The sequence below is a fragment of the Callorhinus ursinus genome, unplaced genomic scaffold (assembly GCF_003265705.2).
Source record: "Callorhinus ursinus isolate GAN/ISIS: 27379988/994484 unplaced genomic scaffold, GSC_fseal_2.0 scaffold8, whole genome shotgun sequence".
In the NCBI taxonomy this organism is placed as follows: domain Eukaryota; kingdom Metazoa; phylum Chordata; class Mammalia; order Carnivora; family Otariidae; genus Callorhinus; species Callorhinus ursinus.
In genome coordinates this window covers 46,612,027-46,628,504 of record NW_027397070.1, presented here as the reverse complement: position 1 = coordinate 46,628,504, position 16,478 = coordinate 46,612,027, and the positions used below count along the sequence as shown (strand labels likewise).

Sequence of the window (16,478 nt, the reverse complement as noted above, 5' to 3'; positions counted from 1 at the left end):
AACTCCTGCTCTGCCTCTTACTAGCTGTCTGACATTGTGTGAATTAATCTATCTGTACTTCAGTTCGTTCATCTGTAAAGTGGAGATAATCTTAATAGTACCTGTCTTATAGGGATGTTATCAGGACTAAATGAATAAGAATGTAAAGTCCCTAGAACAGTGCCCACCACAAATAAACCCTATTAAAGAATTTTTTATTATTGTGTGTCTTTCAACATGTGGTGGCATTTGAATTTTTTGCCAATTGTATTTTAATATAGTTGCTCTATTTTGGAACTTGAATGTGTTGATATCTCCAAGAACCTTATAAAGTTTTCAGTTCTTGAAAAGCTAAGTTGCAGGGTGACTTCTCAAGTTGACTTGTGTATAGACACATTTTTATTCCTTCTTCTCCTTTTTCTTTTTGGCTTGCAGGCATTTAGATGGCTTTGTAGTTCACATTATCTGACTTGGCAGGCTTTGAGTTTTTTATGTTAAACAGTTTTATCATTGAACCATCTACAGATAACATGTGCCTTCTGCTTTACCCCATTTGCGGTCACTAGAAGTTCCTAATCTTTTTGAGACAGCTTGTGTGCAAGCTGCATTCGTGGCTAGAGCTGAGAGCTACCACTTTTTGGATGCCTTAGAACCTCTTGGTGATGAGGCAATAACGTTTTTAAGTAAACATGACCAGTTGTTTATTTTAAACATTTGGATGCTGACCAGTATTATAGGTAGGGTCAGAGGGAAAACTGCATATAATTAAATAGTTATCCGCATTTAAATTCAGCCATTGACAGAAAAACACTCTCCTGCTAATGTGTACCATGAATTTTGGAATCCATGAACAATAGTAAATTTTTTTAAAAACAAGTAATTTGGAATAACTATTCTGAGAATTTTCTTGTTTCCTTGTTTGTTAATACTTGAGAAGGAGCTAAATTAGTTTAGGAACACTACAGGGAATGAGAACATACTTAGAAAAATGTTTTTGTTGAATTGTAATTTTATTGCAATCTGACATTTTTATAGTCTAAGATTAAAGCACTGAGATGCTCGGTAGCATGTTTTGATGGTGATGGGTGGGGGGAGATGGTATTTCTTTGTTTTGGGTGGGGGCAGAAAGTAATTGCTTTTGATTACATACTTGTGAGCAAAAGAAATACTTTTAGTCCCTCTCAGCAGTCAAGAGGGTTGTTTTGTATTTTTCTGCAGTCTTGAAGAGAAAGAATTTTTTAAGGCATTCAACCCACAGTTTTGAACACATAATTGGGTTGGACTTCATTCCATTCACTAATTGGTCTTCCTTACCAATTGAAGTTAATAACAAATTTCTTTATAAAATGAAGGATAATGAAAGATTCGTTTAAAACTCTTGTATTTCAATGTTAGAAAGTTAAAGGTAGATTGACTTTTGTTGCCATCAAGGGAAGAAAACTAATTCACAGATATTTTCTTCATTTCCAAGTTACAGTTTTTGCACTTCTTTTTATGTCTCACGTGATGAGTTTTTTTTCCCCAACAGTTAGTTGCTATGAATTATTTTTCAGTTAACTTGACTGCCTTCTAAATATGTAACGTGGTATACAGCATGTTCTGCTCCTAAGGTGTTGATACCAAATGGCTTGTAAGGATACCTCAGAGGTACTTACTGCTGCATGTTCACTCATTCAGAAGGCATGTTTTAAGGGCCCATTCTGTGTGTGTTACTCTTCAAAAGCTCAGGCCCGTATTGGAGATAGACTTGTGAACAGGTAAATTAAATTATGGTAAGGTCGTCCAACAGAGGCATGCAAATTGAACTCTTTCATAGGAATTACTCCACTTGTTCATCTTTATGGAAGTGGTCCAGGTCAGAGTACTGTTGTGTAATATATAATATTACAACATACCATATAACAAATAAGACATAATGAGCTTCATGGATTCTAGTATATCATTTTACTTTTTAAATTACTTTAGTCATTAAATAGCCTAGGTTTAAATTTCAATTTATCTTTCTTTGGTTTCTTTTTCTTTGAAGGGTTCATGAATGTTTAGCCTTCACTAATATTCTTTTATATAGTAGTTTTCAAATTTTTTTTTCTGTTAAAGATTTTATTTATTTGACAGAGAGAGAGACAGCGAGAGAGGGAACACAAGCAGGGGGAGTGGGAGAGGGAGAAGGAGGCCTACCGAGCAGGGAGCCTGATGCGGGGCTCGATCCCAGGACCCAAGCCAAAGGCAGTCGCTCAACCGACTGAGCCACCCAGCTGCCCCAGTTTTCAGACTTTTGAGGTTGTTTAGCCTTGTTGCAGTTTGTGTGTATGTACATGTGCACATGCATCCGTGGGGGGGCATGCACATACATGCTTGATGCCTTGGTATGGTGTTATATCACCATGATGTTTTCCTGGTGGGACTCCTGAAGCCTGTTCTACAAGTTATGGTTTGATGGAGATGAGTATTCATTTAGTTATCAGAAACCAAACAGTCTTGGTAAATATATGTTTTGTCATTTAGCCTGAATTGAACTGTACCGTCTGATTTTTTTTTAATTGGGGGAGGGCAGAGAGAGAATCTCAGGAAGGCTCCACACTTAGCGTGGACACAGGGCTTGATCTCACAACCCTGAGATCATGACCTGAGCCAAAATCAAAAGTCAGACACTTAACCGACTGAGCTACCTAGGCGCCACACCATATGATTTTAATATGAATTTTTGTTACCTTGGAGAGTTGAAGGATTTGCACCACATTTTTCAGAGCTTCTAGCTGCAGCATCATTTCAGTGCAGTTTCCCTGTTGGTGTTGAGATGCTAGTAGTCAACATCTGTTCATTGTATTTTCTATTCATTATCCTTTTTGGCCAGAGATCAGGTAAAGGTAATCTAATAATATACAACATACATTTTCTGCAAGGTCCCCTTGCTCTTATCCAGAGATCCGGCCCAGGTTATTTTAACCCCTCCTTTGTCCACTTAGAGAGGTTCCACTCCAAGGATACCCCCTGGTGTATGCGGTAAAACTGTTAGGAAGAAAAAAAAGTTAAAACCTCCCAAGTATGATCTAGTTTCTCATGTCTTGGTGAAGAAGGAAACCCAGCTGGGCTGTGTAAATGATTTATAGGAAAGATTGAAAAGGGTTTGAAAAAAGTGTTTTAATCAAGCATTACCTGGATTGGGTAGGGATTAGGGAAGCATGATCAGAATCCTAGGGGGGGAATGAGAATGTAAAGTGAGGAACCAGATGTAATTTTAAAAAAATTACATTTTATTTTGGAGTAATTTTAGATTTATAGAAAAGTTGCAAAAATAGTGGAGAGTTCCTGTGTATCTTTCACCCAGTTCTTCCCCTAATGTTAACATCTTACATAACCATGGTACATTTGTCACATCTAATAAGAAATTAACTTTGGTACAATACCATGAGCTGAACTACAACTTTCTTTGGATTTTATAAGTTTTTCCACTAACAGCCTTTTTGTGTCCTAAGATCCAAACCAGGATACCACATTGTATTTAGACCCTGTGCAATTTTGATAAATAGGTTGGAGTTTCCAGTGAGCTTTTTCTCTGCCATGTATGTGGTTCAGTAATCCCCTCTGACCATTGCTGAAGAGAGGAAGTCATTGACCATGAGAATAAACAATACTGTGTAGGTAGTGTTTTGTACCTCCTTAATTCCCCAAACACTGGTAACTCGGTGGAAGAGTTGGCTTTGCTCCCAGGAGGGTAGGATGAAGTTTCCTGAGAAACTAAGAGCTAATCCTGATTGAGGGGCCCTTCCTGGGCTCCACTAACACCATGTGCTCACTTCATAGACTTCACTACACAGGACTATCACCAACTGGTTTACTTGTCTGTCTTCTGTACTAAACTGTATGTTTCTAAGGGGTCAGGGACCATCTTACTCATTTTGGACTCCTCAGGGTCCAACATAAGTTTGGCATCTAATAAGTTTTTAATACACATTTGAAGAAATGCATAGATCTTGTTTGGTAACATTGATTATTAGGTCAACAAAAGTTTTGTTTTAATACTATGTAAGTTGAGTTTCTCCTTCAAATTGAGCCATCTCAGTTTGCCATTTCTGTGGCTAGTTGAGTTTTTCTTCCTGGAATCTTAAACAAAGAGCTATAAAATACTCATTTAAGATTGCTCTTTTTTTCTGATGTAAATAAATTATTTTCTTTAAAAATAACCGTAGAATAGATGGCAGTAGAGGGAGAAATTGTGTTAGATTTTAAGTGTGTGTGTGATGATTCCAGTTTCATCCCACTGGGCTGTAGATCTGGCCGTTTGCCTGCCACTTCATGCACAGTTAATGAAATAACACCTTCCTAGACTTATTGAGGGAGACGGCTTGTCAGATTCAGGGAATTCGTTTTAAAATTTTCCTGTTATAGCCAAGATTCAGTGGCCCAGGGTCACCTAAGCATAAAAGCTGCCATGGGATGGGAACACAGGGGCCTGTCCTAATTCTGTGAATCAGGCACAGCAGATTCCGTTTGGTAAATAGAAAAAAAAAAAACATATTAGGAGAGAGTTGTAAATTGAAGCTGCTGTTTTCTTGATGAAGATGAAAGACTGCAACAGGCATAGATTGGCCAGTTTTTCTGTTTTTCTCCAGACGTCCCAGGAAGTTACAAAATGAGCAATGATAAGTTGACCCTTGTTTCCTTGTTTTGTGCACACTGGCTTTGAATCCCTTTTTCCTCATTTCTCTGAACTATGCAGAGAATGGCAAAGTCTATTCCAGGGGGCAGTTGAATCTAAACTGCGCTTTCATATGTCCTCTTCATTTCAAGTCAGACGAACTCTGGTTTGTTTTAAAGAGAATGGTGCAACAGAGAGAATCCAGATTGAATTAAGAAATGTAGATTTATGGGGTGCCTGGGTGGCTCAGTCGTTAAGCGTCTGCCTTCGGCTCAGGTCATGATCTCAGGGTCCTGGGATTGAGCCCCGCATGGGGCTCCCTGCTCAGTGGGAAGCCTGCTTCTCCCTCTCCCACTGTGTCTCTCTCTGTCAAATAAATAATTAAAATCTTAAAAAAAAAAAAAGAAATGTAGAATTACTTTTGTCTCTCTCAGCTAAACCTTTATAAGCCTAACTTTAACCAATGAATGATAAGAAAACGGTTTCCAGCCTCCTCTCAGGTGAGAGTGATCTTATAAAACTTCTCTTCAGGGTGCCTGGGTGGCTCAGTCGTTAGGCATCTGCCTTAGGCTCAGGTCATCATCCCAGAGTCCTGGGATCAAGCCCCACGTTGGGCTCCCTGCTTGGCGGGGAGCCCACTTCTCCCTCTCCCTCCTGCTCATACTCTCTCTCTCCCTCCCTATCTCTCTCTCAAATAAATAAAATCTTAAAAAATAAATAAAAGCTTCTCTTCAAAAGCAGAAGGGCAAATAGTTCGTTGTCCTTGGCTTAACCTGCAGGTGCATGCTATGGTTTTTGGAATTTTGTTGTTTTAAGACCCAGCATCAGGGGTCCAGAGGGTTTATGTCAATTTGAGGAGAACTGAGGGACTAAAACATTGGCTCCATTTAGAAATGCCATTTATTAGGTTAAAGAGTAGGGGGAAATCTGTTAAAAGATAAAAATCTTTCCAAATTCTGAAACAGACTGTAATTGAAATGCTGCTTGGTAATGTGGGGAGTTGAATTTGAAAGAAACAAAGCAATAATAAAACTGAGTAATTAATGAGATAAAGGGCATGCAGTGCTTAAAAAACTCTTGTTAAAACTTTTTTTATTCAAGATAGTTGACATACAACATTATCTATGTATTAGGTACAACATAGTGATTGGGTAATTACACACATTATGAAATGCCTATTACGGTTAAGTATAGTTACTATATTTCACCACACAAGGTTATTACAGTATTATTGACTATATTCCCTTTGCATATTTTTCATCTCTGTGACTTAAGTTATTTTGTAACTGGAAGTCTGTACCTCTTAATCTCCTTCACCTATTTTACCCATCCCCCACACCCCTTCCCTCTGGCAGCCATCAGCTTGTTCTCTGTATTTATGAGTCTGTTTGTGTTTGTTTTGTTTTGTGGGTTCTACATATAAGTGAAATCTTATGGTATTTATCTTTTTCTGTCTGACTTATTTCACTTAGCATAATATCCTCTAGGGGTCTGTCATGTTGCCGTGAATGGCAAGATTTCATTCTTTTTTATGGCTGAGTGATATTTCATTGTGTATATGTATATATATATATATACATATACACATCCATATGTACATATGCATATACATGTATACATACATACATATATATATGCATATATATACACACACACCATATCTTCTTTATCCACTCATGTACTGATGGACGCTTGGGTTGCTTCCATGTCTTGGGTATTGTAAATGATTCTGCAGTAAACATAGGGGGGCATATATCTTATTGAATTCATTTCCATTTTCTTCAGGTAAATACCCAGAAGTGGAATTACTGGGTCATATGGTTCTATTTTTAATTTTTTTAAAGATTTTTTTATTTATCAGAGAGGGAGAGCACAAGCAGGGGGAGCTGCAGGCAGAGGGAGAGGGTGAAGCAGGCTCCCCACTAACCAGGGAGCCCGATGTGGGACTCGATCCCAGGACCCTGAGATCATGACCTGAGCCGAAGGCAGCCACTTAACCAACTGAGCCACCCAGGCGTCCCTTTTTTTTTTTTTTTTAAGATTTATTTATTTATTTTGTAGAGAGAACATGAGCCGGAGGAGCAGAGGGAGAGGGAGAGAGAATCTGAAGCAGACTCCCTGCTGAGCACAGAGCCCTACATGGGACTCAGTCTCACGAACCTGAACCCAAGCTGGAACCACTTAACCAACCTGAGCCGAAACCGCTTAACCAACTGTGCCACTGAGGCCCCCTTATTTTTAACTTTTTGAGAATCCTCCATACCGTTTTCCCCAGTGCCTGCGCCAGTTTGCATTCCCACCAGCAGTGCACAAGGATTCTCTTTTCTCCACATCCTCACCAACATTTGTTATTTCTTGTCTTTTTGATATTAGCCATTCTGACCAGTATGAGGTGATACTGTGGTTTTGATTTGCATTTTCCTGATGATGAGTGATGTTGAGCATCTTTTCATGTGTACTTTCGTTAAAAATTTTAACAAGAGATTTTCTTTTGTGAAACTTTTAGATAAAATTTCTAGAAGAAAATCTTTGTGTCCTTGAGTTAGGCTATAAAAAACACAAACTATAAAAGAAGAAAATTGATAAGTTGGATTTCATCAAAGGAAAAACTTTTTTCTTTAAATAACACTTAAGAAAATGTTAAAAACAAACCACAGGACATATTTGTCAAACATATCTAGTAAAGGACTTGTTTGCAGAATATATAAAGAATTCTAACAACTAAGTAGTAAGAGGACAAACAGCTTGATTTTTTTTTTAAATTTTATTTATTTATTTGCGAGAGAGAATGAGAGAGAGAGAGAGAGAGCACGCACATGAGGGGGGAGGGGCAGAGGGAGAAGCAGACTCCCTGTTGAGCAGGGAGCCCGATGTGGGACTCGATCCCGGGACTCCAGGATCATGACCTGAGCCGAAGGCAGTCGCTTAACCAACTGAGCCACCCAGGCGCCCCAAACAGCTTGATTTTAAAAAATGCAAAAGAATTGGATACCAAAGAAGTGTCACAAATAGCCAATAAGCACATGAAAACGTACCCTATATGGTTAGTCCTTAGGGAAACGCAAATAAAACCACAGCGAGAGACCACTTCACACCTTTTAGAATGGGTAAAATTTAGTAGTGTGTTATTTAACCTCCATGTATTTGTGCTCTTTCCAGATTTTTTCAGGTGGTTGACTTTTAGTTTTATAGCACTCCGGTCAGAAAAGATGCATGGTATGACTTCGATCTTTTTGAATTTGTTGAGAAATTTGTTTTGTGGCCTAATATGTGATCTGTTCTGAAGAACATTCCATGTGCACTTGAAAAGAATGTGTATTCTGCTGTTTTAGGATGGAATGTTCTGAATATATCTGTTAAATCCATCTGGTCCAGTGTGTCATTCAAAGCCACTGTTTGCTTATTGATTTTCTTTTGGGACAATCTGTCCATTTATGTAAGTGGGGTGTTAAAGTCCCCTACTGTTATACTATTATCGATTACTTCCTTTATGTTTGTTATTAACTACTTGAAGTATTTGGGTGCTCCCATGTTGGGTGCATAAATATTTACAATTGTTATATCTGGTTGGATTGTTCTAGAATGATAACATTTAAAAGATCGACAGTACCCAGTGTTGGCAGATGTGAACAATTAGAGCTGTCATACATTGCTGGTGGAAATGCAAGATGATACAGCTGCTCTGGAAAACAGTGTAGCATTGTTTCTTATAAGTTAAATATATACTTATGATAGGACCCAGCAATCTCACTCTTAGCTTTTTACCCAAGAGAAATAAAAACATGTGTCCACAGAAGACTTATACTTGAATGTTCACAGCAGCTTTGTCATAATAGCCCCAAACTGGATAGAACCAAATGCCCTTCAGCTGGTGAATGGGTAAAGGAATTGTATTATAGTGGACTACTACACAGCAGTAAAGAGGAATGAACTACTGCTACATGTAACGTGACATGTATGGGTATAAAACGCATTGTGCTAAGTGAAGAAATGTCACGCACAAAAGACTACATTTTGTATATGATGCCATTTGGCATCTGTAAAAGGCAAAACTATAGTGACAGCACATCAGGGGTTGCACAAGGGGATCATGAGGAAACTTTGGGATGATGAAAGTTCTGTATCATGATTGTATTTTATTTTATTTAATTTTAATTTTATTTTATTTTAAAGGTTTTATTTATTTGACAGAGAGACCGCGAGAGAGGGAACACAAGCAGGGGGAGTCGGGAGGGAGAAGCAGGCTTCCTGCAGAGCAGGGAGCCCGATGCGGGGCTCGATCCCAGGACCCTGGGATCTTGACCTGAGCCAAAGGCAGACGCTTAACTGACTGAGCCACCCAGGCGCCCCATGATTGTATTTTATATCATAACCGTATACAATTGTCAAAGCTCTAATTGCTTACTTTAAATTGGTGACTTTTACTATATATAAGCTATACCTCAATAAAGCTGATTGGGGAAGTTTTTTTTTTTTTGCCAGTGATTTATGCAGGATTAGAAACTAGATTCGGATTAATTCAGATCTGAATTTCTTATAGGCATTAAAATAATTTTGAAATAATGAGTATCCCTGAATTGAGTTGCAAAGAGCTTACTAGTTATCAAGTTGGATCAAGTTTAGGCTAAGGCTTTTATTATTAATGAGAACAGGTGGAAATAAGATACACATTTTATTTGAAGGTGCTTGATCAGAGAATCAGAGTTTCAAATAATCAAGGGAAAAAACCTGCGGGCTGATTTTGAACTCCCCCTCGTGCCCAAGTCTTTACTCGTTCTAATACTGTGACTACCGGTTTCTAGAAATACTTCCCTTTGCCTCCAGTAAACTACTTACTTATACAGCTTTTTCCTCTTCTCTGATTGTTCCTTTTCACTCTTTGCTAGCTCCTTTTTTGGGGTGGGGGGTACATTTAAGGTTGATCCCTTCGTGGTTCCATAATTGGTCTTTTTCTTGGTCGGCTTGTTTTGCATGGCAGTCCTTTTTCATTTCCTGTCTTCTAACTGCCTGCAGGATACTAGTATCTCCATAGCTTCAGATGCTTATTTCCATTTGTCTTGTGAATATATTTACCTGGATATCTCATAGACACTTCAAACTTAGTTCTGTACTCATATCGTTCCCTACGCATTGGCTCTGCCTCCTTAATTCACCACCACCGTTCATCCAGGCTCCCAAGCGTAGAAAATCCCGATTTGTCCTTGGCTTCTTGCTCTCTTTTATCTTTTGACCTCACAGGTCACTAATCCTGTTGCTTCTGACTGGGAAATGATGCATACTCTAGCCCCCTCAATACTTCTCCACTCTCAGGCAAAGTTACCTTTCTCCTTCCTTTGCCCTCCACACGTTGTTTATTCCTATTTTTGTTGTACTTGCCACATTGTCTTGCCCATCTCCCACTTTGAGTTCATCAAAGTTAAGAAAAGACCCTGTCTTATTTATCCTTGTTACCTTAGCTTTTAGCACACAGTCTGGCAGACAGCAAATGCTCAAAAAATATGAAATGAATGAAGAATGAACCTTACAGAAGAACCTGAAGATGTTGGTGGATTACAGCTGGTGAATTACTGTGAATTTGCTAAAACTAAACACTGTTTTAGCAAATTATGTTAGGCAAAGACAAAATACAGATATCCAGGGCTGGGGGGACATAGTGGAAAAAACAATTTTATTTAAAATGTGAGTATATGGGATGGGTGGTAGTGGGGTAATAGACCATAAGTTGAGTGGGGATTGTAGTGTTTTTCAAACCTCAGTTCAATACCTCTCTCTGGTCGTAGAGGATCGTGGGCATGTAACCCTTTGGGGGCTGGGAGCAGAGCCCCGAGCAGCCTTTCTGCCTCAGGTATCAAGTATCTGCATATTTTGAACATACCCATATTTTACCTTTAGAAATTCATGCAAATTTTGCATTGTTTTATTACCTGTGTTTTATTACCTCTGAGAAAAAGGTGAAAACACCTTTTTCTCCCCACCCACCTCACCTCTAGTGAATAGTTGCTTCAGGAACTCGTGCCATTTGTCCTCAGGCTTCCAGCACATCGGCCTGCCCCAATGCCCAAATCTGGGAGGCGTGGGACAGGGTTATAGTCTAATATGGCAGTATCCTAGCTTGCTGTGATGTGGGGGATTGTCTACTCAGGAGTATTATGTCACGGACCCGAGGAGGGTGAGCTCATCTTTGTTCTAACGAGGCTATTCCTGGAAGGCTGCAGTCAGTTGGAGGCACCTCATTACCAGATCGCTGGGGACCAGCTGGAGAGAGTTCACAGAAGACCCACAGGAATGATTAAGAGACTGGAGGGGCTGACTGATGAGGAAAGAATATAAATGAAAACTGTATAACTTGGCTGAACTGAGATAGCAGGAATACACAACTGTATAAATATCTCAAGAGAATAAACTTGATGGGGGAGGGCAGTCTCTTATGGTGGGATTTGGGGGAGAATAAACCAAGGCTGAAATTAAGCAAAGGAAAATATAAACTAATAATCTAAAGTACCTGATGGTGTACTTTAATTTTTGGAACCTTTCTTAGGTCACTCTAAACTGTGGACCTTTTGTTAATTGAATGATTTGATTTTTCAAAGTCGATTTTCCTGGACTTGTGGCTGGTGCTTCTGTATAGAGAATTCTAAAGACTCCATCTTTCAAAGCCAACATCTTTCTTTCGTCTTGTCTTTCTCTGTGGGACTCCATGGGCGATAGTTGGGTGATTGTGTGCTGCCACTGCTTCTTTCTTTCCTCACCAAAATTCCAAAGTGGATTTTCACGTCCTTTTTTTTCACGGCTTTTTATAATAGCATTTTAAAAGTAGACACTGAGTCAGTAATATGTATTGTAATAATTTTAGAAACCTGGATATGGGATTGGTCCCTGAGGTACTGGTTTTAGGAAATTATAGCCTTGATGAAATGCAGACATAATTGTAGAAACATGTACTTTGGGAAATGATTGTATAAAATCTGACTTTGGGGTATGGGAGGCATAAAACTTTTAAACAGCAGTTGAAATTAGGAGAAATATTTGCATAATGTTGCCAGTTTTATAGCTCTTTTCCTAAGAGGGGACAGGAGAACTGGAAGAAAATGATTTTATGCTTTTTTGATTTATAAAAACGAGTTCATTTACAAAGCAGTTATGCAGCTTTAAGACTGAGACCTCTATGCTAGAGAGTAGTAAACTTTTCTTGTAAAGGGTCAGATAGGAAAGCTTTGTAGACCCTAAGTCTCTGCAGCTACTCAGCTTTGCTTTTGTGGTGCAAAAGTAGTCATAGACCATATGTAAACAAGTGAACTTCGCTGTGTTCATCTTTTTTTTTTTTTTTTTTTTTTAAAGCAGGCGACTATCTGGATTTGGCCTGCAGGCTGTAGTTTGCCAACTCCTGCTCTAGACCTTTGCTCCCGAAAGCATGATCTGCAGACCAGCAGCATCAACACTCCCTGTGAGCCTGTTGGAGATACAGAGTATCGGGTTGCTTCCCAGAGGGGCTGCCCTGGAGCCTAGACCAAGCTTCTCAGACTTTAATGTGTGTAGGAATCTCATGGGGGCACTTATCAAAGTACAGACTGAGATAAACTGAACAATATACTAGCTACTGGAAGACAAAGATGAGTCAGACCAATCAGTGTCCTCAGAGACCCCAGAATTCATTAGGAGAGACTACTGTATAAACAAATAATTACAATACAGACTAATAAATGCTATAATAGAGGTATTTTCAGCACAGGAGTATCACAGCAGAACAAGTCATTGGTTCTGTGTGGCATGGGGGCAGTCCTCAGAGGGGCCTGAGAATTGGACCAGGAAGGGGATGGTGCTTGAGTTGAATTTTCAGGCTTACTAGAGACACTGAATGAAGCATCGTCAGGGGTAGGCATGGTAGTTCATGGTGGGGTGCGGTAAAAATGGTATTAGAACTAGGAGTTATTCGGGCACCTGGGTGGCTTGGTTGGTTAAGCGTCTGCCTTCGGCTCAGGTCATGATCCCAGCGTCCTGGGATCGAGCCCCACATCCAGCTCTCTGCTCAGCAGGGAGTCTGCTCCCTCTCCCTCTCCCTCTGCAGCTGCTTGCTCTCTCTCTAATAAATAAATAAAATCTTTTTTAAAAACCAGTATTAAAAAAAAGAACTGGGAGTTCCTTAATTTAATAACCAAATAGCTGATTACAGGGCTGGAGACCCATTAAGATCATAATGAATAGAAATAAAATTTCAGTACATTCTGTTATTTTTAGCTAATTTTTTATGCTCTTTCCCTGTTTGAAAAAAGGATAACTTGCCTGTTCTCTCCCCAAAAGTTATATGTTCTCCAGAAATAGAAACGTTTAATATGTTCTTACATCAGTAAGAATTTAGAAAACACTGAAAGTTACAGGTAGAAAATAAAAATTATTTATAATTCCAAACACCAAGAGATGATGACTATTAATATTTTTGTGTTGTTCCGTCTAGTTTTGTTTATGTAACATTTTAAAAATTGGGCTCATGCTATGTAACTAATTTTGTGCTTGCCTTTTATTTAGCATTTTTTTGGTGAGAAATTTCTTTCGTTACTCCTTAAAAGGTGTCATTTTTTAATGCTTAGATAACATTCTAATGGAGCTCCTATAGTTTATATAACTCTTATCTTGTTTGTGGATCCTTTAATCTGGTTCCAGTTGCTAGTTGACCTAGCTTTTGGCTCATGTACTTGGCAATTCTATCACCATATTTCAAAATAAATATATATATTGTTTATTTGTAATTATAAAAGTTTGCCAACTTGTTTGATCTGTTGGCCTTCACTCATTCCGTTCTGCTGTTCTTACTAGCATTGTGGCTTTTCTTTCTTGGTTTCCCAGGGTAGGGAGACAGTAGGATAGTCCTTAAAAAGCATGGATTCTGGGTCCAGGTTGTCTGGGTTTGACTCACCTCTACTACTTATGGTGCGTTATCTTGCGAAAGTACCTCAATTTCCTCATCTGCAGAATAGGGATAATTTTATCTGTGGATGTGAGTTAATATATATGAAGCCCTGAACACAGTTCCCACCATGTGGAAAGAGAATCTCTCTCTCTCTCTTTTTTTTTTTTTTAGTGATGAGTAGTCTCTTCGCATTTGTTTTATGGTGGCTGTTTGTGTATGCTTTGCCATACCCCCCTTTCTGTTACATTTAGTTTATGAATGTCTTTGAGTTACACACTGACTTTACTAGACTTTACTTACTTTATCTTGAAAGTTCACATTTTTCCCCCACTCAGAAAAGTAAATTTTACTACTTAAAAAAGTAAAATCAATGTTGTTTCACCATGTCTTGGAAATGCAGACATGGGCTCAAAGGGAGCAGCCTGCATAGACAGATGGGTTAGGTTTTAAAGCTTGTTGGTGGTTTTCCCTTTCCAAGGGAGTATTACCTTGATCGCTTCTATGGCATAATGAGGCCCTCTGTAATGTGGCCCCGCCTGTCCTGTGGTCTCGTTTCTCTTCACCCTATTCCCAGACCCTGTGCTCCAACCCCATTAAACTGGAACTGGGCATGTGGTAGTGATGAGGCTCACTCTTTATTTTTTTCTTTTTTAAAGATTTTATTTATTTCTTTGAGAGAGAGCACAAGCAAGGGGAGGGGCAGAGGGAGAAGGAGAAGTGAGCAGGGAGCCTGATGCGGGGCTCGATCCCAGGGCCGTGGGAACATGACCCAAGCCGAAGGCAGACGCTTAACAACCGAGCCACCCAGGCGCCCCAAGGCTCACTCTTTAAATTTGTGCCCTTGTTGCTTCTCTTGAAGGATTAGAATCGACTGCAGTGCTGGGGCTTCCTTTTGGGGAGTGACACAGTTAAGGCAGTGAGGCTGCCACTTGCCTTTTGTTGTGGAGTTCTAATTGGGAAGGCTTGGTCGAGGTTTACCAGGCCTTGCTTATTCTTAGGGCCCCCGAGTTCCCTCTGCCCGTCCTATCTATGTCCTCTTTGTTGTTTTCCGGGCATTCTCTTTCGGAAATAAAAACCTCTTCCACTGACCCTTTTGTTCTCTGTTGAATAGGGTCCTGGGACAGGAGGACAGACGCATCCTTTGGCAGGCGATTGGACCCTGCCCTAGAGAGAAGTCCAGGATAATAGCTTTTGGGGCTATATTTCTCCACCCTGGAATTCATCCAGTTCATTCCAGAAATATTGACCCTCTGCTTCTGTGACACCTCCTCAATGAATGTCTGATGGACAGACACTTTCCGGTGACCTTGCAGCAATTTTCTTTCCTGTGGAGGTTGGAAGACAAGGTGAATGGTCCCAGAAGTTGCCTGCTTTGGTGAATAGGAGTGTTCCACTTGGTTCTCAGAACATGGGCCCTCGTTTAAAGGTAAGAGCGTAGAGTAGTTCAGATTCACTTGTTATTGGGATACAGAGCATGGACTCAGTGACCAGTTCCTCAGCCTTTCCAGCAAGGGATAGCTGTTGAAGTGCACAGTTGCAATTAGAATCTGACCCCCCCCCCCGCCACTTCTTCCCACCCCTAGAGCACCTCTGAGGATGAAGAAATCAATTCTCTGTTTCTGGGAAATGACTTTTTCACAACTGGTCTTTAAAGGCAGGGCTAAAATTTATTTAATATTGTAATTATGAATCTTTAGATTCCTAAAAAAGCAGAGTTTTAGATATATGTTAGTCAACTTTCTAACATTGCCTTGAGACAGGCACTTTCAAGCATTCCCCCACCTCCGCCTTTTATAGGTAATGTGAGCCAAAGTACTGTAGTATTAAGCAACTTGCCCAGGATCTTTTAGTAAGCAAGTGATATTTCTGCATTAGATAATTGGTACTGCATTCCATTTTCCTTTGTCATGCTTTATTTTTATTTCAAAAGATTTTAAAAAGGCCATAAGCATTTATTTTTCTAATTTTAACCTCATGGTGGGACGCCTCACAGTAAGATTAAGTAACGTTTTTCATACGTTGTTTTACCTGTTTTTTTCGTCTTTCCTCTTCCCAAATACCTCTCTGTTGCTATGACTCCATCCTTTGTCATGATTTAGTGTCATGTGAGGCTTAGAACATTAGGTTTCAGTTAGGCACAGGCTTGAGTCTCAGCTCTGTCACTTAACCAGCTGGGAGATGTTCAGCAAGTTAACTTTCCAAGCCCAGCTTTTTTGTGTGTATGTTTTTTTTAATCTATAAAATGAGAATAATAGTGTTTATTTTACCAAATTGTTAGGGAGACAATTACTTAGGCTAACACATATAAGCACTTAGTGCTTCACCTATCGTAAGTGACTTTAAGGATAGGGAGTGAATATTACTTTACTACTACTGTTATTCTGCTAGCTTAGAGAATCACAGTTTGCTGAATTGTATAAAAGCAAGATACTAAGGAGATGAACTTGAAAACAAAATACTCGTGTAGCCGAATGGAATGAATTAGTGTGGCAGAGGCTTAACATACTGCTTCTTTGTGCTTGAATTAGACTCGGGAAGAGTTGCAAGATAATTTTATGAAGAAGAAGCGTGAGCAGCAGAAAGTGGAGGGTGCTATAGAAACTGTTCTAGAAAAGTAAATGCTCAAGATTAGGAAGATAGAACCATAAAACCAGATACCGTGCCATGCATGAGAACCTCTGACTCTGGTTGTAGGTATTTGGTACAGACTTGCAGAACTACAGTAAACTGGTAACTTGTGGTCTGAAGAGTTTATAATCCTTGGCTCAAGTGAATGTACTGCCACTTAGAGAAGTCTTTAAAAACTGTATCGGAAAGGAGGTCACATCTAGAAAATTCCTGATCCTTAGGCATTCTGGACAAAGGAAAGAACAGACATTGGACCATATCCATTCAGATATTTCTTTCATATTTTTTGCAATTACTATATGCAATTACGTTGGATGCCGTGGAGAA

At 39.4% G+C, this 16,478-nt stretch overlaps 1 protein-coding gene across 8 annotated transcripts in view; it reads left to right on the top strand.

Moving 5' to 3' along the window:
- Window positions 1–16,478, top strand: part of AREL1 (apoptosis resistant E3 ubiquitin protein ligase 1) — a 41,494-nt gene that overhangs the window by 1,128 nt on the left and 23,888 nt on the right. For 5 of the 8 annotated variants that reach the window (XM_073895562.1, XM_025869653.2, XM_025869648.2 and 2 more), the window contains exon 2: window positions 14,635–14,949. The gene's annotated coding sequence lies outside the window, so the exon portion shown is untranslated. Of the gene's footprint in view, window positions 1–11,956; window positions 12,063–12,128; window positions 12,147–14,634; window positions 14,950–16,478 lie in introns of those variants that run through there. The other 3 variants (XM_025869650.2, XM_025869649.2, XM_025869652.2) reach the window with 3 other exon arrangements.